General features: G+C 48.3%; 4 non-coding genes and 1 pseudogene across 4 annotated transcripts; 4 read left to right on the forward strand and 1 right to left on the reverse strand.

The window, feature by feature from the left end:
- LOC144166055 (uncharacterized) overlaps positions 1–26,037 on the reverse strand; it is a 123,468-nt pseudogene that overhangs the window by 34,835 nt on the left and 62,596 nt on the right.
- Trnat-agu (transfer RNA threonine (anticodon AGU)) lies at positions 2,831–2,903 on the forward strand. The gene has a single exon. It is a non-coding gene; the product is annotated as a tRNA-Thr (tRNA).
- On the forward strand, positions 9,247–9,319 carry Trnat-agu (transfer RNA threonine (anticodon AGU)). The gene has a single exon. It is a non-coding gene; the product is annotated as a tRNA-Thr (tRNA).
- On the forward strand, positions 18,389–18,461 carry Trnat-agu (transfer RNA threonine (anticodon AGU)). Its single transcript has one exon. It is a non-coding gene; the product is annotated as a tRNA-Thr (tRNA).
- On the forward strand, positions 19,772–19,844 carry Trnat-agu (transfer RNA threonine (anticodon AGU)). The gene has a single exon. It is a non-coding gene; the product is annotated as a tRNA-Thr (tRNA).

The following is a 26,037-nucleotide window of genomic DNA, read 5'->3' on the forward strand; positions in this document are numbered from 1 at the left end:
CCCCGAGTAGTCCGAGTGGCGCTGGCGACTACCGCCAAGTACAGGAAACAAGAATACCTAAACATAAAACCCTAGAAAGTGGAGGGTAAAATCACCCCGCCACTAGCGTAGTGGTTATCGTACCAGACTGGTATTCTGGAGGTCGTGGGTTTAAATCTCACCTGGCGGGAATTTTTTCTCAACTTTCTTTCTTTCCAAATTCTTTATCTGTTTCAATGACCTACCACATCCTCCCCTTTGCTTTCTGAGGTGTTTTTGACTGCCAACCCTTATTTCTGTGTTATTTTAACAAGCCCCTCATTTCCAATTCTGATTCACTACATGCATAGCGAGGGCCTCTGTTCTAGCAGTATTGGTGCCATAGGAAGCTTAAGAGGGTTCAACACTGGTCGACCACTCTCGACTTGTCGTAGGCACTAGAGTCACGGCCCGGAGGTTAGAAAGAAGGTCCCCTTCACCCCGAGTAGTCCGAGTGGTGCTGGCTACTACCGCGAAGCACAAGAACCAAAAATAATTAAACAAATACCCCAGAAAGTGGAGGGGAAAATCTCCCCTTCGGTAGCGGAGTGGTTATTGCACCAGGCCGGTATTCTGGAGGTCGTGGGTTCGGATCCCACCTGGCGGGTATTTTTTCTTCACTTTCTTTTTTTCTTTCCAAATTCTTTATTTGTTTCAATGACCTACCACATCCTCCCTTTGCTTTCCGAGGTTTATTTGACTGCCAAGCCTTATTTCTGTGTTATTTTCAACGAGCCCCTCATTTCCTATTCTGGTTCACTACATGCGTAGCAAGGGCCGCTTTTCTGGAACTCTTGGTGCCATGGGAAGCTTAAGAGGGTTCAATGCTGGTCGACCACTCTCGACATGTTGTACACTCTGGAGTCACGGCCCGGGAGTTAAAAAGAAGGTTCCCTTAACCCCGAGTAGTCCGAGTGGCGCTGCCTACGACCGCCAAGCACAGGATCCAAGAAAACCTAAACCTCAATACCCTAGAAAGAGGATCCCCCCGCCGGTAGCGCAGTGGTTATCGCACCAGACCGCTATTCTGGAAGTCGTGGTTTCGGATCCCACCTGGCGGGCATTTTTTCTCAACTCTCTTTCTTTCCAAATTCTTTATCTGTTTCAGTGACCTACCACATCCTCCTCTTTGCTTTCCGAGGTGTATTTGACCTCCAGCCCTTAGTTCTGTGTTATTTTCAACGAGCCCATCATTTCCCATTCTGATTCACTCCATGCATATCAAGAGCCCCTGTTCTGGCAGTCTTGGTGCCATGGGAAGCTTAAGAGGGTTCAATGCTGGTCGACCACTCTCGACATGTCGTAGACACTAGAGACATGGCCCGGGAGTTAAAAAGAAGGTTCCTTTCACCGCGAGTAGTCTCAGTGGCACTGCCTACTACCACCAAGCACAGGAACCAAGAATACCTAAACATAAAACCCTAGAAAGTGGAGGGTATAATCGCCCCGCCGGTAGCGTAGTGGTTATCGCACCAGACCAGTATTCTGGAGGTCGTGAGTTCATTTATCACCTGGCAGAGATTTTTTATCAACTTTCTTTCCAAATTCTTTATCTGTTTCAATGACCTACCACATCCTCCCCTTTGCTTTCTGAGGTGTCTTTGACTGCCAACCCTTATTTCTGTGTTAGTTTCAACAAGCCCCTCATTTTCTATTCTGATTCACTACATGCATAGGGAGGGCCTCTGTTCTGGCAGTCTTGGTGCCTTAGGAACCTTAAGAGGGTTCAACACTGGTCGACCACTCTCGACATGTCGTAGACACTACAATCACAGCCCGGGTGTTAAAAGTAGGTCCCCTTCACCCCGATTAGTCCGAGCGGCGCTGGCTACCAACCCCAAGCACAGGAACCAAAAATACCTAAACAAATACCCTAGAAAGTGGAGGGGAAAATCTCCACTTCGGTAGCGAAGTGGTTATCGCACCAGGCCGGTATTCTGGAGGTCGTGGGTTCGGATCACACCTGGCGGGTATTTTTTCTCCACTTTCTTTTTTTCTTTCCAAATTCTTTATCTGTTTCAATCACCTACCACATCCTCCCCTTTGCTTTCCGAGCTTTATTTGACTGCCAACCCTTATTTCTCTGTTATTTTCAACGAGCCCCTCATTTCATATTCTGATTCACTACATGCATAGGGAGGGCCTCTGTTCTAGCAGTCTCGGTGTCATAGGAAGCTTATGATGGTTCAACGCTGGTCGACCACTCTCGACATGTCTTAGGCACTAGAGGCACGGCCCGGGGGTTAAAAAGAAGGTCCCCTTCACCCCGAGTAGTCCGAGTGGCGCTGGTTACCACCCCAAGCACAGGAACCAAAAATACCTTAATATAAATACCCCAGAAAGTGGAGGGGAAAATCACGCCGGCGGTAGCGTAGTGGTTATAGCAACAGACATATATTCTGGAGGTCTTGGGTTTGGATCCCACCTGGCGGGCATTTTTTCTCCACTTTCTTTTCAAATTTTTTATCTCTTTCAATGACCTACCACATCCTCCCCTTTGCTTTCCGAGGTTTATTTGACTGCCAACCCTTATTTCTGTGTTATTTTCAACAAGCCTCTTATTTTCTTTTGTGATTCACTACATGCATAGGGAGGGCCTTTGTTCTGGCAGTATTGGTGAATTAGGAAGCTTAAGAGGGTTCAACGCTGGTCGACCACTCTCGACATGTCGTAGAAATTACAGTCACGGCCAAGGCGTTAAAAGAAGGTCCCCTTCACCCCGATTAGTCCGAGCGGCGCTGGCTACCACCCGCAAGCACAGGAACCAAAAATACCTAAACAAATACCCCAGAAAGGGGAGGGTAAAATCTGCCCTTCGGTAGCGTAGCGGTTATCGCACCAGACCAGTATTCTGGAGGTCGTGGGTTCGGATCCCACCTGGTGGGTATTTTTTCTCCACTTTCTTTTTTTCTTTCCGAATTCGTTATCGGTTTCAATGACCTACCACATCCTCCCCTTTGCTTTCCGAGGTTTATTTGACTGCGAACCCTAATTTCTGTGTTATTTTCAACAAGCCCCTCATTTTCTATTCTGATTCACTACATGCATCGAGAGGGCCTTTCTTCTGGCAGACTTGGTGCCTTAGGAAGCTTAAGAGGGTTTAACGCTGGTCGACCACTCTCGACATGTCGTAGACACAAGTCACGGCCCGGGGGTGAAAAGAAGCTCCCCTTCACCCAAATTAGTCCGAGCGGCGCTGGCTACCACCCCCAAGCACAGGAACCAAGAATACCTAAACCTAATTATTCTAGAAAATGGAGGGTAAAATCACCCCGCCGGTAGCGCAGTGGTTATCGCACCAGACCGGTATTCTGGAGGTCGTGGTTTCGGATCCCACCTGACGGGCATTTTTTCTCAACTTTCTTTCTTTCCAAATTCTTTATCTGTTTCATGACCTACCACATCCTCCTCTTTGCTTTCCGAGCTTTATTTCTCTGCCAGCCGTTATTTCTGTGTTATTTTCAACGAGCCCCTCATTTCCCATTCTGATTCACTACATGCATAGCAAAAGCCTCTGTTCTAGGAGTCTTGGTGCCATAGGAAGCTTAAGAGGGTTCAACGCTGGTCGACCACTCTCGACATGTCGTAGACACTAGAGACATGGCCTGGGAGTTAAAAAGAAGGTTCCCTTCACCCCGAGTAGTCTGAGTGGCGCTGGCTACCATCCCCAAGCACAGGAACCAAAAAAAACTAAAGATAAATACCCCAGATAGTGGAGGGGAAAATCGCGCCGCTGGTAGCATAGTGGTTATTGCACCAGACCGGTATTCTGGAGGTTGTGGGTTTGGATCCCACATGGCGGGCATTTTTTCTTCAATTTCGTTTTTCTTTCCAAATTCTTTATGTGTTTCAATGACCTACCACATCCTTCCCTTTTCTTTCCGAGGTTTTTTTGACTGCCAACCCTTAGTTCTGTCTAATTTTCAATGAGCCCCTCGTTTCCTATTCTGATTCACTATATGCATAGCGAGGGCCTCTGATCTGGAATTCTTGGTGCCATAGGAAGCTTAAGAGGGTTCACTTTGGTCGACCACTCTCGACATGTCCTAGAAACTAGAGTCATGGCCTGGGGGTTAAAAAGAAGGTCCCCTTCACCCCGAGTAGCACGAGTGGCGCTGGCTACCACCCCCAAGCACAGGAACCAAAAATAACTTATCATAAAAAACCCCAGAAAGTGGAGGGGTTAATCGCGCCGCTGGTAACGTAGTGGTTATCGCACGAAACCGGTATTCTGGAGGTCGTGGGTTCTGATCAGACCTGGCGGGCATCTTTTCTCCACGTTCTATCTTTCTTTCCAAATTCTTTATGTGTTTCAATGACCTACCACATCCTCCCCTTTGCTTTCCTAGGTTTATTTGACTGCCAACCCTTATTTCTGTGTTATTTTAAATGAGCCCCTCATTTCTTATTCTGATTCACACATGCAAAGTGAGGGCGTCTGTTCTGGCAGTCTTGGTGCCATAGGAAGTTTAATAAGGTTCAAACAATTTGACTGCTCTCGACATGTCGTAGACACTAGAGTCACGGCCTGGGGGTTAAAAAGAAGGTCCCCTTAACCCCTAGTAGCCCGAGTGGCGCTGGCTACCACCCCCAAGCACAGGAACCAAACATACCTTAACGCAAATACCCCAGTAAGTGGAGGGGAAAATCGCGCCGGCGGTAGCATAGCTGTTATCGCACCAGACCAGTATTCTAAAGGTCGTGGGTTCGGATCCCACCTGGAGGGAAATTTTTCTCCATTTTCTTTCTTTCTTTGCAAATTCGTTATCTCTTTCAAAGACCTACCACATCCTCCCCTTTGCTTTCCGAGGTTTGTTTGACTGTCAACCCTTACTCTGTGTTATTTTCAACGAGCCTGTCATTTCCTATTCTGATTCACTACATGCCTAGTGGGGGACTCTGTTCTGGCAGTCTTGGTGCCATAGGAAGCTTAAGAGGGTTCAACGCTGGTCGACCGCTCTCGACATGTCGTAGACACTAGAGTCACGCATGGGGGTTAAAAAGAAGCTCCCCTTCACCCCGAGTAGTCCTAGTGGCATATGCTGCCACCCCCACGCACAGGAACCAAAAATACCTAAACATAAAACCCTAGAAAGTGGAGGGTAAAATCGCCCCGCCGGTGGCGTAGTGGTTATTGCACGAGACCGGGGTTCTGGAGGTCGTGGGTTCAGATCCCACCTAGCGGGACTTTTTTCTCCACTCTCTTTCTTTCTTTCGAAATTTTTTATGTGTTTCAATGACCTACCAGATCCTCCCCTTTGCTTTCCGAGGTTTATTTGACTGCCAACCCTTATTTCTGTATTATTTTCAACAAGCCCCTCATTTCCTATTCTGATTCACTAGATGCAGAGCGAGGGCCTCTGTTCTGGCAATCTTGATGCCATAGGAAGCTTGAGAGTTTTCAATACTGGTCGACCACTCTCGACATGTCTTAGACACTAGAGTCATGGCTCGGGGGTTAAAAAGTAGGTCCCCGTCACCCCGAGTAGTCCGAGTGGCGCTGCCTACCACCCCCAAGCACAGGAACTAAAAATACCTTATCATGAATACCCCAGAAAGTGGAGGGGAATATCGCCTCTCCAGTAGCATAGTGGTATCGCACCAGACCGGTATTCTGGAGGTCGTGGGTTCAGGTCCTACCTGGAGGGCATTTTATCTCCACTTTCTTTGTTTTTTTCCAAATTCTTTGTGCTTCAATGACCTACCACATCCTTCCCTTTGCTTTCCGAGGTTTATTAGACTGCCAACCCTTATTTCTGTGTTATTTTAAACGAGCCCCTCATTTCCTATTCTGATTCACTACATGCAAAGTGAGGGCCTCTGTTCTTGCAGTTTTGGTGCCATAGGAAGCTTAAGAGGGTTCAACACTGGTCGACCGCTCTCGACATGTTGTAGACACTAGAGTCATGGCCTGGGGGTTAAAAAGAAGGTCCCCTTCACCCCGAGTAGTCCGAGTGGTGCTGGCTACATTCCCCAAGCACAGGAACCAAAAATACCTTAACATAAATACCCCAAAAAGTGGAGGGGAAAATCGCCCCGGAAATTGCCTAGTGGTTATTGCACCAGACCGGTATTCTGGAGGTCTTGGGTTCGCATCCCACCTGGCGGGCATTTTTTCTCCACTTTCTTTCCAAATTCTTTATGTGTCTCAATGACCTACCACATCCTCCCCCTTTGCATTCCGAGGTTTATTTGACTGCCGACCCTTATTTCTGTGTTATTTTCAGCGAGCCCCTCCTTTCCTTTTCTGATTCACTACATGCAGAGCGAGGGCCTCTGTTCTCGCAGTCTTGGTGCTTTTGGAAGCTTAAGAGGGTTCAAACTAGCCGACCGCTCTCGACATGTCGTAGACACTAGAGGCAAGGCCTGGGGGTTAAAAAGAAGGTCCCCTTCACCCCGAGTAGTCCGAGTGGCGCTGGCTACCACCCCCAAGCACAGGAACCAAAAATACCTTAACACAAATACCCAAGAAATTAGAGGGGAAAATCGCGCCGGCGGTAGCATAGTGGTTATCGCACCAGACCGGTATTCTAAAGGTCGTGGGTTCGGATCCCACCTGGCGGGAAATTTTTCTCCATTGTCTTTCTTTGCAAATTCTTTATCTCTTTCAATGACCTACCACATCCTCCCCTTTGCTTTCGGAGGTTTATTTGACTGCCAACCCTTATTTCTGTGTTATTTTCAACGAGCCCTTCATTTCCTATTCTGATTCACTACATGCAGCAAGGGCCTCTGTTCTAGCAGTCTTTGTGCCATTGGAAGCTTAAGATGGTTCAACGCTGGTCGACCACTCTCGACATGTCGTAGACACTAGAGTCACGGCCTGGGGGTAAAAAGAAGGTCCTGTTCACCCCGAGTAGTCCGAGTGGCGCTGGCGACTACCGCCAAGTACAGGAAACAAGAATACCTAAACATAAAACCCTAGAAAGTGGAGGGTAAAATCACCCCGCCACTAGCGTAGTGGTTATCGTACCAGACTGGTATTCTGGAGGTCGTGGGTTTAAATCTCACCTGGCGGGAATTTTTTCTCAACTTTCTTTCTTTCCAAATTCTTTATCTGTTTCAATGACCTACCACATCCTCCCCTTTGCTTTCTGAGGTGTTTTTGACTGCCAACCCTTATTTCTGTGTTATTTTAACAAGCCCCTCATTTCCAATTCTGATTCACTACATGCATAGCGAGGGCCTCTGTTCTAGCAGTCTTGGTGCCATAGGAAGCTTAAGAGGGTTCAACACTGGTCGACCACTCTCGACTTGTCGTAGGCACTAGAGTCACGGCCCGGAGGTTAGAAAGAAGGTCCCCTTCACCCCGAGTAGTCCGAGTGGTGCTGGCTACTACCGCGAAGCACAAGAACCAAAAATAATTAAACAAATACCCCAGAAAGTGGAGGGGAAAATCTCCCCTTCGGTAGCGGAGTGGTTATTGCACCAGGCCGGTATTCTGGAGGTCGTGGGTTCGGATCCCACCTGGCGGGTATTTTTTCTTCACTTTCTTTTTTTCTTTCCAAATTCTTTATTTGTTTCAATGACCTACCACATCCTCCCTTTGCTTTCCGAGGTTTATTTGACTGCCAAGCCTTATTTCTGTGTTATTTTCAACGAGCCCCTCATTTCCTATTCTGGTTCACTACATGCGTAGCAAGGGCCGCTTTTCTGGAACTCTTGGTGCCATGGGAAGCTTAAGAGGGTTCAATGCTGGTCGACCACTCTCGACATGTTGTACACTCTGGAGTCACGGCCCGGGAGTTAAAAAGAAGGTTCCCTTAACCCCGAGTAGTCCGAGTGGCGCTGCCTACGACCGCCAACCACAGAATCCAAGAAAACCTAAACCTCAATACCCTAGAAAGAGGATCCCCCCGCCGGTAGCGCAGTGGTTATCGCACCAGACCGCTATTCTGGAAGTCGTGGTTTCGGATCCCACCTGGCGGGCATTTTTTCTCAACTCTCTTTCTTTCCAAATTCTTTATCTGTTTCAGTGACCTACCACATCCTCCTCTTTGCTTTCCGAGGTGTATTTGACTGCCAGCCCTTACTTCTGTGTTATTTTCAACGAGCCCATCATTTCCCATTCTGATTCACTCCATGCATATCAAGAGCCCCTGTTCTGGCAGTCTTGGTGCCATGGGAAGCTTAAGAGGGTTCAATGCTGGTCGACCACTCTCGACATGTCGTAGACACTAGAGACATGGCCCGGGAGTTAAAAAGAAGGTTCCTTTCACCGCGAGTAGTCTCAGTGGCGCTGCCTACTACCACCAAGCACAGGAACCAAGAATACCTAAACATAAAACCCTAGAAAGTGGAGGGTATAATCGCCCCGCCGGTAGCGTAGTGGTTATCGCACCAGACCAGTATTCTGGAGGTCGTGAGTTCATTTATCACCTGGCAGAGATTTTTTATCAACTTTCTTTCCAAATTCTTTATCTGTTTCAATGACCTACCACATCCTCCCCTTTGCTTTCTGAGGTGTCTTTGACTGCCAACCCTTATTTCTGTGTTAGTTTCAACAAGCCCCTCATTTTCTATTCTGATTCACTACATGCATAGGGAGGGCCTCTGTTCTGGCAGTCTTGGTGCCTTAGGAACCTTAAGAGGGTTCAACACTGGTCGACCACTCTCGACATGTCGTAGACACTAGAGTCACGGCCTGGGGGTAAAAAGAAGGTCCTGTTCACCCCGAGTAGTCCGAGTGGCGCTGGCGACTACCGCCAAGTACAGGAAACAAGAATACCTAAACATAAAACCCTAGAAAGTGGAGGGTAAAATCGCCCCGCCGGTAGCGTAGTGATTATCGCACCAGACCGGTATTCTGGAGGTCGTGGATTCAGATCCCACCTGGCGGGTATTTTTTCTCCACTTTCTTTTTTTCTTTCCAAATTCTTTATCTGTTTCAATCACCTACCACATCCTCCCCTTTGCTTTCCGAGCTTTATTTGACTGCCAACCCTTATTTCTCTGTTATTTTCAACGAGCCCCTCATTTCATATTCTGATTCACAACATGCATAGGGAGGGCCTCTGTTCTAGCAGTCTCGGTGTCATAGGAAGCTTAAGATGGTTCAACGCTGGTCGACCACTCTCGACATGTCTTAGGCACTAGAGGCACGGCCCGGGGGTTAAAAAGAAGGTCCCCTTCACCCCGAGTAGTCCGAGTGGCGCTGGCTACCACCCGCAAGCACAGGAACCAAAAATACCTAAACAAATACCCCAGAAAGTGGAGGGTAAAATCTCCCCTTCGGTAGCGTAGCGGTTATCGCACCAGACCAGTATTCTGGAGGTCGTGGGTTCGGATCCCACCTGGTGGGTATTTTTTCTCCACTTTCTTTTTTTCTTTCCGAATTCGTTATCGGTTTCAATGACCTACCACATCCTCCCCTTTGCTTTCCGAGGTTTATTTGACTGCGAACCCTAATTTCTGTGTTATTTTCAACAAGCCCCTCATTTTCTATTCTGATTCACTACATGCATCGAGAGGCCTTTCTTCTGGCAGACTTGGTGCCTTAGGAAGCTTAAGAGGGTTTAACGCTGGTCGACCACTCTCGACATGTCGTAGACACAAGTCACGGCCCGGGGGTGAAAAGAAGCTCCCCTTCACCCAAATTAGTCCGAGCGGCGCTGGCTACCACCCCCAAGCACAGGAACCAAGAATACCTAAACCTAATTATTCTAGAAAATGGAGGGTAAAATCACCCCGCCGGTAGCGCAGTGGTTATCGCACCAGACCGGTATTCTGGAGGTCGTGGTTTCGGATCCCACCTGACGGGCATTTTTTCTCAACTTTCTTTCTTTCCAAATTCTTTATCTGTTTCATGACCTACCACATCCTCCTCTTTGCTTTCCGAGCTTTATTTCTCTGCCAGCCGTTATTTCTGTGTTATTTTCAACGAGCCCCTCATTTCCCATTCTGATTCACTACATGCATAGCAAAAGCCTCTGTTCTAGGAGTCTTGGTGCCATAGGAAGCTTCAGAGGGTTCAACGCTGGTCGACCACTCTCGACATGTCGTAGACACTAGAGACATGGCCTGGGAGTTAAAAAGAAGGTTCCCTTCACCCCGAGTAGTCTGAGTGGCGCTGGCTACCATCCCCAAGCACAGGAACCAAAAAAAACTAAAGATAAATACCCCAGATAGTGGAGGGGAAAATCGCGCCACTGGTAGCATAGTGGTTATTGCACCAGACCGGTATTCTGGAGGTTGTGGGTTCGGATCCCACATGGCGGGCATTTTTTCTTCAATTTCGTTTTTCTTTCCAAATTCTTTATGTGTTTCAATGACCTACCACATCCTTCCCTTTTCTTTCCGAGGTTTTTTTGACTGCCAACTCTTAGTTCTGTCTAATTTTCAATGAGCCCCTCGTTTCCTATTCTGATTCACTATATGCATAGCGAGGGCCTCTGATCTGGAATTCTTGGTGCCATAGGAAGCTTAAGAGGGTTCACTTTGGTCGACCACTCTCGACATGTCCTAGAAACTAGAGTCATGGCCTGGGGGTTAAAAAGAAGGTCCCCTTCACACCGAGCAGTCCGAGTGGCGCTGGCTACCACCCCCAAGCACAGGAACCAAAAATACCATAACATAAATCACCAAAAAGTGGAGGGGAAAGTTGCCGCGCCGGTAGGTTAGTGGTGATCGCACGAGACTGGTATACTGGAGGTCGTGGGTTCGGATCCAACTTGGCGGGCATTTTTTCTCCACTTTATTTATTTCCAAATTCTTTATCTGTTTCAATAACCTACCACATCCTCCCCTTTGCTTTCCGAGGTTTATTTGACTGCCAACCCTTATTTCTGTGTTATTTTCAACAAGCCCCTTATTTTCTCTTCTGATTCACTACATGCATAGGGAGGACCTCTGTTCTGGCAGTATTGGTGCCTTAGGAAGCTTAAGAGGGTTCAACGCTCGTCGACCACTCTCGACATGTCGTACACATTAGAGTCACGGCAAGGCGTTAAAAGAAGGTCCCCTTCCCCCCGATTAGTCCGAGCGGCGCTGGCTACCACCCGCAAGCACAGGAACCAAAAATACCTAAACAAATACCCCGGAAAGTGGAGGGGAAAATCTCCCCTTCGGTAGCGTAGCGGTTATCACACCAGACCAGTATTCTGGAGGTCGTGGGTTCGGATCACACCTGGTGGGTATTTTTTCTCCACTTTCTTTTTTTCTTTCCGAATTCGTTATCGGTTTCAATGACCTACCACATCCTCCCCTTTGCTTTCCGAGGTTTTTTTGACTGCCAACCCTTATTTCTGTGTTATTTTCAACAAGCCCCTCATTTTCTTTTATGATTCACTACATGCATAGAGAGGGCCTCTGTTCTGGCAGTCTTGGTGCCTTAGGAAGCTTAAGAGGGTTTAACGCTGGTCGACCACTCTCGACATGTCGTAGACACTAGAGTCACGGCCTGGGGGTAAAAAGAAGGTCCTGTTCACCCCGAGTAGTCCGAGTGGCGCTGGCGACTACCGCCAAGTACAGGAAACAAGAATACCTAAACATAAAACCCTAGAAAGTGGAGGGTAAAATCGCCCCGCCGGTAGCGTAGTGATTATCGCACCAGACCGGTATTCTGGAGGTCGTGGATTCAGATCCCACCTGGCGGAGATTTTTTCTCAACTTTCTTTCTTTCCAAATTCTTTATGTTTCAATGACCTACCACATCCACCCCTTTGCTTTCTGAGGTGTTTTTGACTGCCAACACTTATTTCTGTGTTATTTTCAACAAGCCCCTCATTTCCTATTCTGATTCATTACATGCATAGCGAGGGCCTCTGTTCTTGCAGTTTTGGTGCCATAGGAAGCTTAAGAGGTTTCAACACTGGTGGACCACTCTCGACATGTCTTAGGCACTAGAAGCACGGCCCGGGGGTTAAAAGGAAGGTCCTGTCCTCCCCGAGTAGTCCGAGTGGCGCTGGTTACCTCCCCAGCACAGGAACAAAAAATACCTTAATATAAATACCCCAGAAAGTGGAGGGGAAAATCGCGCCGGCGGTAGCATAGTGGTTATAGCAACAGACCTGTATTCTGGAGGTCTTGAATTCAGATCCCACCTGGCGGGCATTTTTTCTCCGCTTTCTTTATTTCCAAATTCTTTATCTGTTTCAATGACCTACCACATCCTCCCCTTTGCTTCCAGAGGTTTATTTGACTGCCAACGCTTATTTCTGTGTTATTTTCAACGACCCCTCATTTCCTCTTCTGATTCAATACATGCATAGCGAGGGCCTCTGTTCTGGCAGTCTTGATGCCATAGGAAGCTTAAGAGGGTTCAACGCTGGTCGACCACTCTCGACATGTCGTAGACACTAGAGTCATGGCCTGGAAGTCAAAAAGAAGGTTCCCTTCACCTCGAGTAGTCTGAGTGGTGCTGGCTACTACCGCGAAGCACAAGAACCAAAAATAATTAAACAAATACCCCAGAAAGTGGAGGGGAAAATCTCCCCTTCGGTAGCGGAGTGGTTATTGCACCAGGCCGGTATTCTGGAGGTCGTGGGTTCGGATCCCACCTGGCGGGTATTTTTTCTTCACTTTCTTTTTTTCTTTCCAAATTCTTTATTTGTTTCAATGACCTACCACATCCTCCCTTTGCTTTCCGAGGTTTATTTGACTGCCAAGCCTTATTTCTGTGTTATTTTCAACGAGCCCCTCATTTCCTATTCTGGTTCACTACATGCGTAGCAAGGGCCGCTTTTCTGGAACTCTTGGTGCCATGGGAAGCTTAAGAGGGTTCAATGCTGGTCGACCACTCTCGACATGTTGTACACTCTGGAGTCACGGCCCGGGAGTTAAAAAGAAGGTTCCCTTAACCCCGAGTAGTCCGAATGGCGCTGCCTACGACCGCCAAGCACAGGATCCAAGAAAACCTAAACCTCAATACCCTAGAAAGAGGATCCCCCCGCCGGTAGCGCAGTGGTTATCGCACCAGACCGCTATTCTGGAAGTCGTGGTTTCGGATCCCACCTGGCGGGCATTTTTTCTCAACTCTCTTTCTTTCCAAATTCTTTATCTGTTTCAGTGACCTACCACATCCTCCTCTTTGCTTTCCGATGTGTATTTGACTGCCAGCCCTTACTTCTGTGTTATTTTCAACGAGCCCATCATTTCCCATTCTGATTCACTCCATGCATATCAAGAGCCCCTGTTCTGGCAGTCTTGGTGCCATGGGAAGCTTAAGAGGGTTCAATGCTGGTCGACCACTCTCGACATGTCGTAGACACTAGAGACATGGCCCGGGAGTTAAAAAGAAGGTTCCTTTCACCGCGAGTAGTCTCAGTGGCGCTGCCTACTACCACCAAGCACAGGAACCAAGAATACCTAAACATAAAACCCTAGAAAGTGGAGGGTATAATTGCCCCGCCGGTAGCATAGTGGTTATCGCACCAGACCAGTATTCTGGAGGTCGTGAGTTCATTTATCACCTGGCAGAGATTTTTTATCAACTTTCTTTCCAAATTCTTTATCTGTTTCAATGACCTACCACATCCTCCCCTTTGCTTTCTGAGGTGTCTTTGACTGCCAACCCTTATTTCTGTGTTAGTTTCAACAAGCCCCTCATTTTCTATTCTGATTCACTACATGCATAGGGAGGGCCTCTGTTCTGGCAGTCTTGGTGCCTTAGGAACCTTAAGAGGGTTCAACACTGGTCGACCACTCTCGACATGTCGTAGACACTACAATCACAGCCCGGGTGTTAAAAGAAGGTCCCCTTCACCCCGATTAGTCCGAGCGGCGCTGGCTACCAACCCCAAGCACAGGAACCAAAAATACCTAAACAAATACCCTAGAAAGTGGAGGGGAAAATCTAAACTTCGGTAGCGAAGTGGTTATCGCACCAGGCCGGTATTCTGGAGGTCGTGGGTTCGGATCCCACCTGGCGGGTATTTTTTCTCCACTTTCTTTTTTTCTTTCCAAATTCTTTATCTGTTTCAATCACCTACCACATCCTCCCCTTTGCTTTCCGAGCTTTATTTGACTGCCAACCCTTATTTCTCTGTTATTTTCAACGAGCCCCTCATTTCATATTCTGATTCACTACAAGCATAGGGAGGGCCTCTGTTCTAGCAGTCTCGGTGTCATAGGAAGCTTAAGATGGTTCAACGCTGGTCGACCACTCTCGACATGTCTTAGGCACTAGAGGCACGGCCCGGGGGTTAAAAAGAAGGTCCCCTTCACCCCGAGTAGTCCGAGTGGCGCTGGTTACCACCCCAAGCACAGGAACCAAAAATACCTTAATATAAATACCCCAGAAAGTGGAGGGGAAAATCACGCCGGCGGTAGCGTAGTGGTTATAGCAACAGACATATATTCTGGAGGTCTTGGGTTTGGATCCCACCTGGCGGGCATTTTTTCTCCACTTTCTTTTCAAATTTTTTATCTCTTTCAATGACCTACCACATCCTCCCCTTTGCTTTCCGAGGTTTATTTGACTGCCAACCCTTATTTCTGTGTTATTTTCAACAAGCCCCTTATTTTCTTTTGTGATTCACTACATGCATAGGGAGGGCCTTTGTTCTGGCAGTATTGGTGAATTAGGAAGCTTAAGAGGGTTCAACGCTGGTCGACCACTCTCGACATGTCGTAGAAATTACAGTCACGGCCCGGGGGTGAAAAGAAGCTCCCCTTCACCCAAATTAGTCCGAGCGGCGCTGGCTACCACCCCCAAGCACAGGAACCAAGAATACCTAAACCTAATTATTCTAGAAAATGGAGGGTAAAATCACCCCGCCGGTAGCGCAGTGGTTATCGCACCAGACCGGTATTCTGGAGGTCGTGGTTTCGGATCCCACCTGACGGGCATTTTTTCTCAACTTTCTTTCTTTCCAAATTCTTTATCTGTTTCAATGACCTACCACATCCTCCCCTTTGCTTTCTGAGGTGTTTTTGACTGCCAACCCTTATTTCTGTGTTATTTTCAACAAGCCCCTCATTTCCTACTCTGATTCACTACATGCATAGCAAGAGCCTGTGTTCTGGCAGTCTTGGTGCCAAATGAAGCTTAAGATGGTTCAACAATGGTCGACCACTCTCGACATGCCGTAGACACTAGAAGTCACGGCCCGGTGGGTAAAAAAAAGGTCCCCTTCACCCCGAGTAGTCTGAGTGGCGCTGGCTACAATCCCCCAAGCACAGGAACCGGAAATACCTAAACATAAATATCTCAGAAAGTGGAGAGGAAAATCGCCCCGCCAGTAGCGTAGTGGTTCCCGCACCATACCGGTATTCTGGATGTAGTAGGTTCGGATCCCACCTGGCGGGCATTTTTCCTCCACTTTCTTTCCAAATTCTTTATCTGTTTCAATGACCTACCACATCCTCCCTTTGCTTTCCGAGGTTTATTTGACTGCCAAGCCTTATTTCTGTGTTAGTTTCATCGAGCCCCTCATTTCCTATTCTGGTTCACTACATGCATAGCAAGGGCCTCTGTTCTGGCACTCTTGGTGCCATAGGAAGCTCAAGAGGGTTCACTGTGGTCGACCACTCTCAACATATTGTAGACACTACAGTCATGGCACGGTTGTTAAAAAGAAGGTTCACTTTACCCCGAGTAGTCGAGTGGCGCTGACTACCACCGCCAAGCACAGGAACCAAGAATACCTAAACCTAAATATTCTAGAAAGTGGAGGGTAAAATCACCCCGCCGCTAGCGCAGTGGTTATCGCTCCAGACCGGTATTCTGGAGGTCGTGGTTTCGGATCCCACCTGATGGGCATTTTTTCTCAACTTTCTTTCTTTCCAAATTCTTTATCTGTTTCAATGACCTACCACATCCTCCTATTTGCTTTCCGAGGATTATTTGACTGCCAGCCGTTATTTCTGTGTTATTTTCAATGAGCCCCTCATTTCCCATTCAGATTCACTACATGCATAGCAAGAGCCTGTGTTCTAGGAGTCTTGGTGCCATAGGAAGCTTAAGAGGGTTCAACGCTGGTCGACCACTCTCGACTTGTCGTAGACACTAGAGTCATAGCCTGGGAGTTAAAAAGAAGGTTCCCTTCACCCCGAGTATTCTGAGTGGCACTGGCTACTACCGCCAAGCACAGGAACCAAAAATACCTTAAAATATACACCCCAGAAAGTGGAAGGGAAAATCACCCCCTCCAGTAGCAAAGTGGTATCGCACCAGACCGGTAGTTTGGAGGTCGTGGGTTCGGATCCTACCTGGTGGGCATTTTTCTCCACTTTCTTTCTTTCCAAATTTTTTATCTGTTTCAATGACCTACCACATGCTCCCCTTTGCTTTCCGAGGTTTATTTTACTGCCAACCCTTATTTCTGTCTTATTTTCAATGAGCCCCTCGTTTCCTATTCTGATTCACTATATGCATAGCGAGGGCCTCTGATCTGGCATTTTTGGTGCCATAGGAAGCTTAAGAGGGTTCACTTTGGTCGACCACTCTCGACATGTCGTAGAAACTAGAGTCATGGCCTGGGGGTTAAAAAGAAGGTCCCCTTCACACCGAGCTGTCCGAGTGGCGCTGGCTACCACCCCCAAGCACAGGTACCAAAAATACCTTAACATAAATCACCAAAAAGTGGAGGGGAAAGTTGCAGCGCCTGTAGGTTAGTGGTTATCGCACGAGACTGGTATACTGGAGGTCGTGGGTTCGGATCCAACTTGGCGGGCATTTTTTCTCCACTTTCTTTCTTTCTAAATTCTTTATCTGTTTCAATAACCTACCACATCCTCCCGTTTGCTTTCCGAGGTTTATTTGACTGCCAACCCTTATTTCTGTGTTATTTTCAACGAGCCCCTCATTTCCTATTCCGGTTCACCACATGCATAGCGAGGGCCTCTGTTCTGGCAATCTTGGTGCCATAGGAAGCTTAAGAGGGTTCAACACTGGTCGACCACTCTCAACATGTCGTAGGCACTAGAGTCACGGCCCGGGGGTTAAAAAGAAGGTCCCCTTCACCCCGAGTAGTCCGAGTGACACTGGCTACTACCGCCAAGAACAGGAACCAAGAATACCTAAACATAAAACCCTAGAAAGTGGAGGGGAAAATCGCGCCGGTGGTAGCGTAGTGGTTATAGCAACAGACCGGTATTCTGGAGGTCTTGGGTTTGGATCCCACCTGGCGGGCATTTTTTCTCCACTTTCATTCTTTCTTTCCAAATTTTTTATCTGTTTCAATGACCTACCACATCCTCCCCTTTACCTTCCGAGGTTTATTTGACTGCCAACCCTTATTTCTGTGTTATTTTCAACAAGCCCCTTATTTTCTCTTCTGATTCACTACATGCATAGGGAGGGCCTCTGTTCTGGCAGTATTGGTGCCTTAGGAAGCTTAAGAGGGTTCAACGCCGGTCGACCACTCTCGAGATGTCGTAGACATTAGAGTCACGGCCCAGGCGTTAAAAGGAGGTCCCCTTCACCCCGATTAGTCCGAGCGGCGCTGGCTACCACCCCCAAGGACAGGAACCAAAAATACCTAAACAAATACCCCGGAAAGTGGAGAGGAAAATCTCCCCTTCGGTAGCGTAGCAGTTATCGCACCAGACCGGTATTATGGAGGTCGTGGTTTCGGATCCTACCTGGCGGGTATTTTTGTCCACTTTCTTTCTTTCCAAATTCTTTATCTGTTTCAATGACCTACCACATCCTCCTCTTTGCTTTCCGAGGTTTATTTGACTGCCAGCCGTTATTTCTGTGTTATTTTCAATGAGCCCCTCATTTCCCATTCTGATTCACTACATGCATAGCAAGAGCATCTGTTCTAGAAGTCTTGGTGCCATAGGAAGCTTAAGAGTGTTCAACGCTGGTCGACCACTGTCGACATGTCGTAGACACTAGAGTCATGGCCTGGAAGTTAAAAAGAAGGTTCCCTTCACCCCGAGTAGTCTGAGTGGCGCTGGCTACTACCGCCAAGCACAGGAACCAAAAATACCTTAACATATATACCCCAGAAAGTAGAGGGGAAATCGCCCCCTCCAGTAGCAAAGTGGTATCGCACCAGACCGGTATTCTGGAGGTCGTGGGTTCGGATCCGACCTGGCGGGTATTTTTGTCCACTTTCTTTCTTTCCACATTTTTTATCTGTTTCAATGACCTACCACTTCCTCCCCTTTGCTTTCCGAGGTTTATTTGACTGCCAACCCTTATTTCTCTGTTATTTCCAACGAGCCCTAATTTCCTATTCCGATTCACCACATGCATAGCGAGGGCCTCTGTTCTGGCAATCTTGGTGCCATAGGAAACTTAAGAGGGTTCAATGCTGGTCGACCACTCTCGACATGTCGTAGACATAAGAGTCACGGCCCGGGGGTTAGAAAGACGGTCCCCTTCACCCCGATTAGTCCGAGCGGCGCTGCCTACCACCCCCAAGCACAGGAACCAAAAATACCTAAACAAATACCCCGGAAAGTGGAGGGGAAAATATCCCCTTCGGTAACGTAGTGGTTATCGCACCAGACCAGTATTCTGGAGGTCGTGGGTTCGGATCCCACCTGGTGGGTATTTTTTCTCCACTTTCTTTTTTTCTTTCCAAATTCGTTATCTGTTTCAATGACCTACCACATCCTCCCCTTTGCTTTCCGAGGTTTATTTGACTGCCAGCCCTTATTTCTGTGTTTTTCCACGAGCCCCTCATTTCCTATTCTGATTCACTACATCCATAGCAAGAGCCTCTGTTCTGACAGTCTTGGTGCCAAAGGAAGCTTAAGATGGTTCAAACACTGGTCGACCACTCACGACATGTCGTAGACACTAGAAGTCACGACCCGGGCGTTGAAAGAAGGTACCCTTCACCCCGAGTAGTCCGAGTTGCGCTTGCTACCGCCCCCAAGCACAGGAAACAAAAATAACTAAAGATAAATACCCCAGATAGTGGAGGGGAAAATCGCGCCGCCGGTAGCGTAGTGGTTATCGCACCAGACCGGTATTGTGAAGGTCGTGAGTACGGATCCCACCTGGCGGGCATTTTTTATCCACTTTTTTTTCTTTCCAAATTCCTTATATATTTCAATGACCTACCACTTCCTCCCCTTCTCTTTCCGAGGTTTATTTAACTGCCAACCCTTATTTCTTTTTTATTTTCAACGAGCCCCTCATTTTCTATTCTGATTCACTACATGCATAACGAGGGCCTCTGTTCTGGTAGTCTTTGTGTCATAGGAAGCTTAAGAGGGTTCAACGCTGGTCAACCACTCTCGACATGTCGTAGACACTAGAGTCACGACCCGGGGCTTAAAAAGAAGGTCCCCTTCAAAACGAGTAGTCCGAGTGGCGCTGGCTACCACACCCAAGCACAGGAACAAAAAATGCCTAAATATAAATACCACAGAAAGGGAGGGGAAAATCGCCTTTCCGGTAGCGTAGTGGTTATCGCACCAGACCAGTATTCTGTAGGTCGTTGGTTCGGATCCCACCTGGCGGGCATTTTTTCTCCAGTTTGTTTCTTTCTTTCCAAATTTTTTATCTGTTTCAATGACCTACCACGTCCTCCCCTTTGCTTTCCGATGTTTATTTGACTGCCAACCCTTATTTCTGTGTTATTTTTAACGAGCCCCTCATTTCCTATTCTGATTCACTACATGCATAGCGAGGGCCCCTGTTCTGGCAGTATTGGTGCCATAGGAAGCTTAAGAGGGTCCAACGCTGGTCGACCACTCTCGACATGTCGTAGACTCTGGAGTCACGGCCCGGGGGTTAAAAAAAGGTCCCCTTAACCACGAGTAGTCCGAGTGGCGCTGGCTACAACCCCCAAGCACAGGAACCAAAAATACCTAAACATAAATACTCCAGAAAGTGGAGGGGAAAATTGCGCCGCCGGTGGCGTAGTGGTTATCGCACCAGGCCAGTATTCTGGAGGTCGTGAGTTCAAATCCCACGTGGCGGGCATTTTTTATCCACTTTTTTTCTTTCTTTCCAATATTTTTCTGTTTCAATGACCTACCACTTCCTCCCCTTCTCTTTCCGAGGTTTATTTGACTGCCAACCCATTTTTTTTATTTCCAACGAGCCCCTTTTCTTCGATTCTGATTCACTCCATGCAAAACCAGGGCCTCTGTTCTGGCCGTCTTGGTGCCATAGGAAGCTTAAGAGGGTTCAACGCTGGTCGACCTCTCTCGACATGTCCTTGACACTAGAGTCAAGGCCCGGGGGATTAAAAGAAGGTCCCCTTCACCACGAGTACTCCGAGTGGCGCTGGCTACAACCCCTAGCACAGGAACCAAAAATTCCTAAACATAAATACCCCAGAAAGTGGAGTGGAAAATCGCGCCGCTGGTAGCGTAGGGGATTTCCCACCAGACCGGTATTCTGGGCGTCGTGGGTTCGGATCCCACCTTGCAGGCATTTTTTCTCCACTTAATTTCTTTCAATATTATTTATCTGTTTCAATGACGCACCACTTCCTCGCCTTTGCTTTCCGAGGTTTATTTGATGGCCAACCCTTATTTCTGTGTAATTATCAACGAGCCCCCAGTCTTTTATTCTGATTCACTACATGCTTAGCGAGGGCCTCTGTTCTGGCAGTCTTTGTGCCGTAGGAAGCTTAAGAGGGTTCAACGCTGGTCGACCACTCTCGACATGTCGTAGACTCTAGAGTCACGCGTGGGGGGAATTTAAAAAAAAAGGTCAACTTCAGCACGAGTAGTCCGAGTGGCGCTGGCTACAACCCCCAAGCACAGGAACCAAAAATACCTAAACTTAAATACCCCAGAAAGTGAAGGGGAAAATCGCCTTTCCGGTAGCGTAGTGGTTATCGCACCAGACCAGTATTCTGTAGGTCGTTGGTTCGGATCCCACCTGGCGGGCATTTTTTCTCCACTTTATTTCTTTCTTTCCAAATTCTTTATCTGCTTCAATGACCTACCACATCCTCCCCTTTGCTTTCCGATGTTTATTTGACTGCCAACCCTTATTTCTTTCTTATTTTCAACAAGCCCCTCATTTCCTATTCTGATTCACTACATGCATAGCGAGGGCCCCTGTTCTGGCAGTCTTGGTGCCATAGGAATCTTAAGAGGGTTCAACGCTGGGCGACCACTCTCGACATGTTGTAGACTCTGGAGTCACCGCCCGGGGTTTAAAAAAAAGGTCCCCTTCACCACGAGTAGTCCGAGTGGCGCTGGCTACAACCCCCAAGCACAGGAACCAAAAATACCTCAACATAAAAACCCCAGAAAGTGGAGTGGAAAATCGCGCCGCCGGTAGCGTAGTGGTTTTCCCACCAGTCCGGTATACTGGAGGTCGTGGGTTCGGATCCCACCTGGCGGGAATTTTTTCTCCACTTTATTTCTTTCTTTCGAAATTCTTTATCAGCTTCAATGACCTATCACATCCTCCCCTTTGCTTTCCAATGTTTATTTGACTGCCAACCGTTATTTATGTGTTATTTTCAACGAAACCCTCATTTCCTATTCTGAATCACTACATGAATAGCGAGGGCCTCTGTTCTGGCCGTCTTGGTGCCATAGGAAGCTTAAGAGGGTTTAACGCTGGTCGACCACTCTCGACATGTTGTAGAATCTGGAGTCACGGCCCGGGGTTTAAAAAAAGGTCCCATTCACCACGAGTAGTCCGAGTGGCGCTGGCTACAACCCCAAGCACAGGAACCAAAAATACCTAAACATAAATACCCAAGAAAGTGGAGTGGCAAATCGCGCCGCCGGTAGCGTAGTGGTTTTCTCACCAGGCCAGTATTATGGAGGTCGTCAGTTCGGATCCCACCTGGCGGGCATTTTTTCTTCACTTTATTTCTTTCTTTCCATATTCTTTATCTGCTTCAATGACCTACAACATCCTTCCCTTTTCTTTCCGACGTTTATTTGACTGCGAACCCTTATTTCTGTGGTATTTTCAACGAGCCCCTCATTTCCTTTTCTGATTCACTACATGCGTAGCGGGGTCCCCTGTTCTGGCAGTCTTGGTGCCATAGGAAGCTTAAGAGGGTTCAACGCTGGTCGACCACTCTCGACATGTTGTAGACTCTGGAGTCACAGCCCGGGGTTTAAAAAAAAGGTCCCCTTCACCACTAGTAGTCCGAGTGGCGCAGGCTACAACCCTCAAGCACAGGAACCAAAAATACCTCAACATAAATACCCCAGAAAGTGGAGGGGAAAATCGCGCCGCCTGTAGCCTAGTGGTTATCCCACCAGACCGGTATCCTGGGGTCGTGGGTTCGGATCCGAACTTCCGGGAATTTTTTTCTCCACTTTCTTTCTTTCCAAATTCTTTATCGGTTTCAATGACCTACCACATCCTCCCCTTTGCTTTCCGGGGTTTATTTGACTGCCAACCCTTTTTTCTGTGTTATTTTCAATGAGCCCCTCTTTCCTATTCTGAATCACAAAATGCATAGCGAGGGCCTCTGTTCTGGCAGTCTTGGTGCCATAGGAAGCTTAAGAGGGTTCAACGCTGGTCGACCACTCTCGACATGTTGTACACTCTGGAGTCACGGCCCGGGGTTTAAAAAAAGGTCCGCTTCACCACGAGTAGTCCGAGTGGCACTGGCTACAACCCCCAAGCACAGGAACCAAAAATACCTACACATAAATACCCCAGAAAGTGGAGGGGAAAATCGCGCCGCCGGTGGCGTAGTGGTTATAGCACCAGACCGGTATTCTGGGGGTCGTGAGTTCAGATCCCACAAGGCGGGCATTTTTTATCCCCTTTTTTTCTTCCTTTCAAGATTCTTTATCTGTTTCAATGACCTACCACCTCCTCCCCTTCTCTTTCCGAGGTTTATTTGACTGCCAACCCTTTTATTATTTTCAACGAGCCCCTCTTTTTTATTCTGGTTCACTACATGCAAAACCAGAGCCTCTGTTCTGGCCGTCTTGGTGCCATAGGAAGCTTAAGAAGGTTCAAAGCTGGTCAACCTTTCTCGACATATCGTTGACACTAGAGTCAAGGCCCGGGGGATAAAAAGAAGGTCCCCTTCAGCACGAGTAGTCCGAGTGGCGCTGGCTACAACCCCCAAGCACAGGAACCAAAAATACCTAAACATAAATACCCCAGAAAGTGGAGTGGAAAATCGCCCCGCCGGTAGCGAAGTGGTTTTCCCACCAGATCGGTATTCTGGAGGTCGTGGGTTCGAATCCCACCTGGCGGGCATTTTTTCTCCACTTTATTTCTTTCTTTCCAAATTCTTTATCTGTTTCAACGACATACCACATACTCTCCTTTGCTTTCTGATGTTTTTTTGACTGCCAACTCTTATGTCTGTGTTATTTTCAAGGAGCCCCTCATTTCCTATTCTCATTCACTACATGCATAGTGATAGCCTCTATTCTGGCAGTCTTGGTGCCATAGGAAGCTTAAGTGGGTTCAACGCGGGTCGACCACTCTCAACATGTCGTAGACACTAGACTCACGACCCGGGGTTTAAAAAAAAGGTCCCCTTCACCACGAGTAGTCCGTGTTGCGCAGGCTACAACCCTCAAGCAGAGGAACCCAAAATACCTCAACATAAATACCCCAGAAAGTGGAGGGGAAAATCGCGCCGCCTGTAGCGTAGTGGTTATCCCACCAGACCGGTATCCTGGGGTCGTGGGTTCGGATCCGAACTTCCGGGCATTTTTTCTCCACTTTCTTTCTTTCCAAATTCTTTATCGGTTTCAATGGCCTACCACATCCTCCCCTTTGCTTTCCGGGGTTTATTTGACTGCGAACCCTTTTTTCTGTGTTATTTTCAATGAGCCCCTCTTTTCCTATTCTGATTCACAAAATGCATAGCGAGGGCCTCTGTTCTGGCAGTCTTGGTGCCATAGGAAGCTTAAGAGGGTTCAACGCTGGTCGACCACTCTCGACATGTTGTACACTCTGGAGTCACGGCCCGGGGTTTAAAAAAAGGTCCGCTTCACCACGAGTAGTCCGAGTGGCACTGGCTACAACCCCCAAGCACAGGAACCAAAAATAACTAAACACAAATACCCCAGAAAGTGGAGGGGAAAATCGCCCCGCCGGTAGCGTAGTGGTTGTCGCACCAGACCGGTATTCTAGAGGTCGTGAGTTCGGATCCCACCTGGCGGGCATTTATTATGAACTTTTTTTCTTTCGTTCCAAATTCTTTATCTGTTTCAATGACCTCCCACTTCCTCCCCTTCTCTTTCCGATGTTTATTTGACTGCCAACCCCTATTTCTTTTTTATTTTCAACGAGCCCCTCATTTTCTATTCTGATTCACCACATGCATAACGAGGGCATCTGTTCTGGCTGTCTTGGTGCCATAGGAAGCTTAAAGGGGCCCCGCACGGGGCACCTTGAGTATTCATGGTGACGGTGAGCAGCGACACCGCGGACCCCGAGATCCCAACATAAGCCGTGTCCAACCGTGGCGACGTGTTTAAAGGTGAAGGGTAGAAGCCGTAAGCGGTGGCCGTCGGAGCCTTGGTCAAGCTTCGGCCGATGGGCTCGAGTTCCGGGACCTCTTTGACTACCAGGGTAAGGTCAAAGGAGAAAGTACCCCCGTCTCCGTGCTTTTATACTATGCTTTATGATATTGTCTAAAAACCCCTCCAACCGTCATCGGCCCCCTAAAAGGGGCCGCACCAAAGTATCCTTTCCCCCATTGCCATCTTTGACATTTCCTGAACCAGATAATTTTTCTCGATTTCTTGTGATGGTATCGCTCAACCCAACCCACCCTCTTGCATCTCAGTCAGTCTTCTTGATCGCCAAGTATCTTGAAGCCATGGTAGGAAAATCGTATAAATGCAAAAAACAAAGGTCTGGTGAACTCCTAATTGAAATAAATGACAAGCAGCAGTCTGCAAAGCTTCTAGCTCAGACTAGACTAGCTGATCTTGACATCCGGGTCACACCCCATCGGAGCCTCAACAGCTCGCAGGGTATGATATCCGAGACAGACCTTCTCAACGAAACCGATGCGGATCTCCTTGCCGGCTTGAAGGATCAGGGCGTCACTGCCGTGAGACACATCACCATCCGCAGAGACGACAAGGAGATTCCCACCAAACACATTATCTTGACTTTCGACCGCGCAATTCTTCCACAATACATAAATGCAGGTTTTATCCGTTGCTCCATCCGTCCGTACATCCCGAACCCGCAGTGCTGTTTTAAGTGCCAGCGGTTCGGGCATGGTACGAACTCTTGCCGTGGCCGAACGACGTGTGCAAAGTGCGCTGCGCACGATCATCCGAGCGAGAACGGCTCAGCCGAAACTCTCACTTGTGTAAACTGCGGGGGGCCGCATGCGGCATACTCCCGAAAGTGCGAAAAATTTCAACTAGAAAAGAAAATCATCAACATCAAAGTCACTGAAAACATCACATTCCCAGAAGCGCGAAAGAGGTTCGCCTCTTTCCCCCTGGGGAGGTACGCCGACGCGGCTCGCCGGGGTGCGGAGCGGCGTCTCGTTTCCACAGGGACCCAGTTCAGCGAGTCTGACCTGGTCCCTCGCCCGCCCCCCCCCCCCCTGGGTTGCCTCTGGCAGCCCAACCCGCCACCACGCCGCTTGCTGAGGCAGCAGCGGTTGTGGTGGCAACCTCTTCCGTCGGGACCGGTGCCGCTCCCGCCTCTGTCTCCCCGCCCTCCAGTGCGTTGGAGGGTACAGAGGTGATGGACACCACGGGCCCCGCACCAGTTCCCACTGCCACCGCACCGCCTGTGCCACCTCTGGCGCCCCGGACGCCCTCGGCGGTGGCGGCTCAAACGAAGGGCTCCCGAGGGGGGACCAAGTCCTGGGGGCCCAGTCCGTCGGGCACCCCTCGGACATCCGACGACGAGATGGATGTCGGGCCGTTCCTGCCTGCAACGCAGCGCAAGGAACGCGCCCCGACGCCAAAGCCTCCCGACAAGCCAAAAAAGGCGAGAATCACAGCCCCGAAAGACGACACATAAACAAACACACACACTCCAGTAGCTCTCACACTAAATAATGGGAAGAGAAAACATAATTCAATGAAACTGTAGAGGCCTTCTTAAAAATCTTGACGATGTATACAAAATACTGCATGCTAATCAGCCAAGTGTGATGTGTCTTAAGAGACGCATTTGAATTCCAAGCACACAAATTTCTTAAATAAGTACATGGTCTTCAGAAAGGACAGGGATGGCTGCAC

This window comes from Haemaphysalis longicornis, unplaced genomic scaffold (assembly GCF_048455015.1).
Source record: "Haemaphysalis longicornis isolate Haplotype H1 unplaced genomic scaffold, Haemaphysalis longicornis Haplotype H1 scaffold_1, whole genome shotgun sequence".
Lineage (NCBI taxonomy): Eukaryota > Metazoa > Arthropoda > Arachnida > Ixodida > Ixodidae > Haemaphysalis > Haemaphysalis longicornis.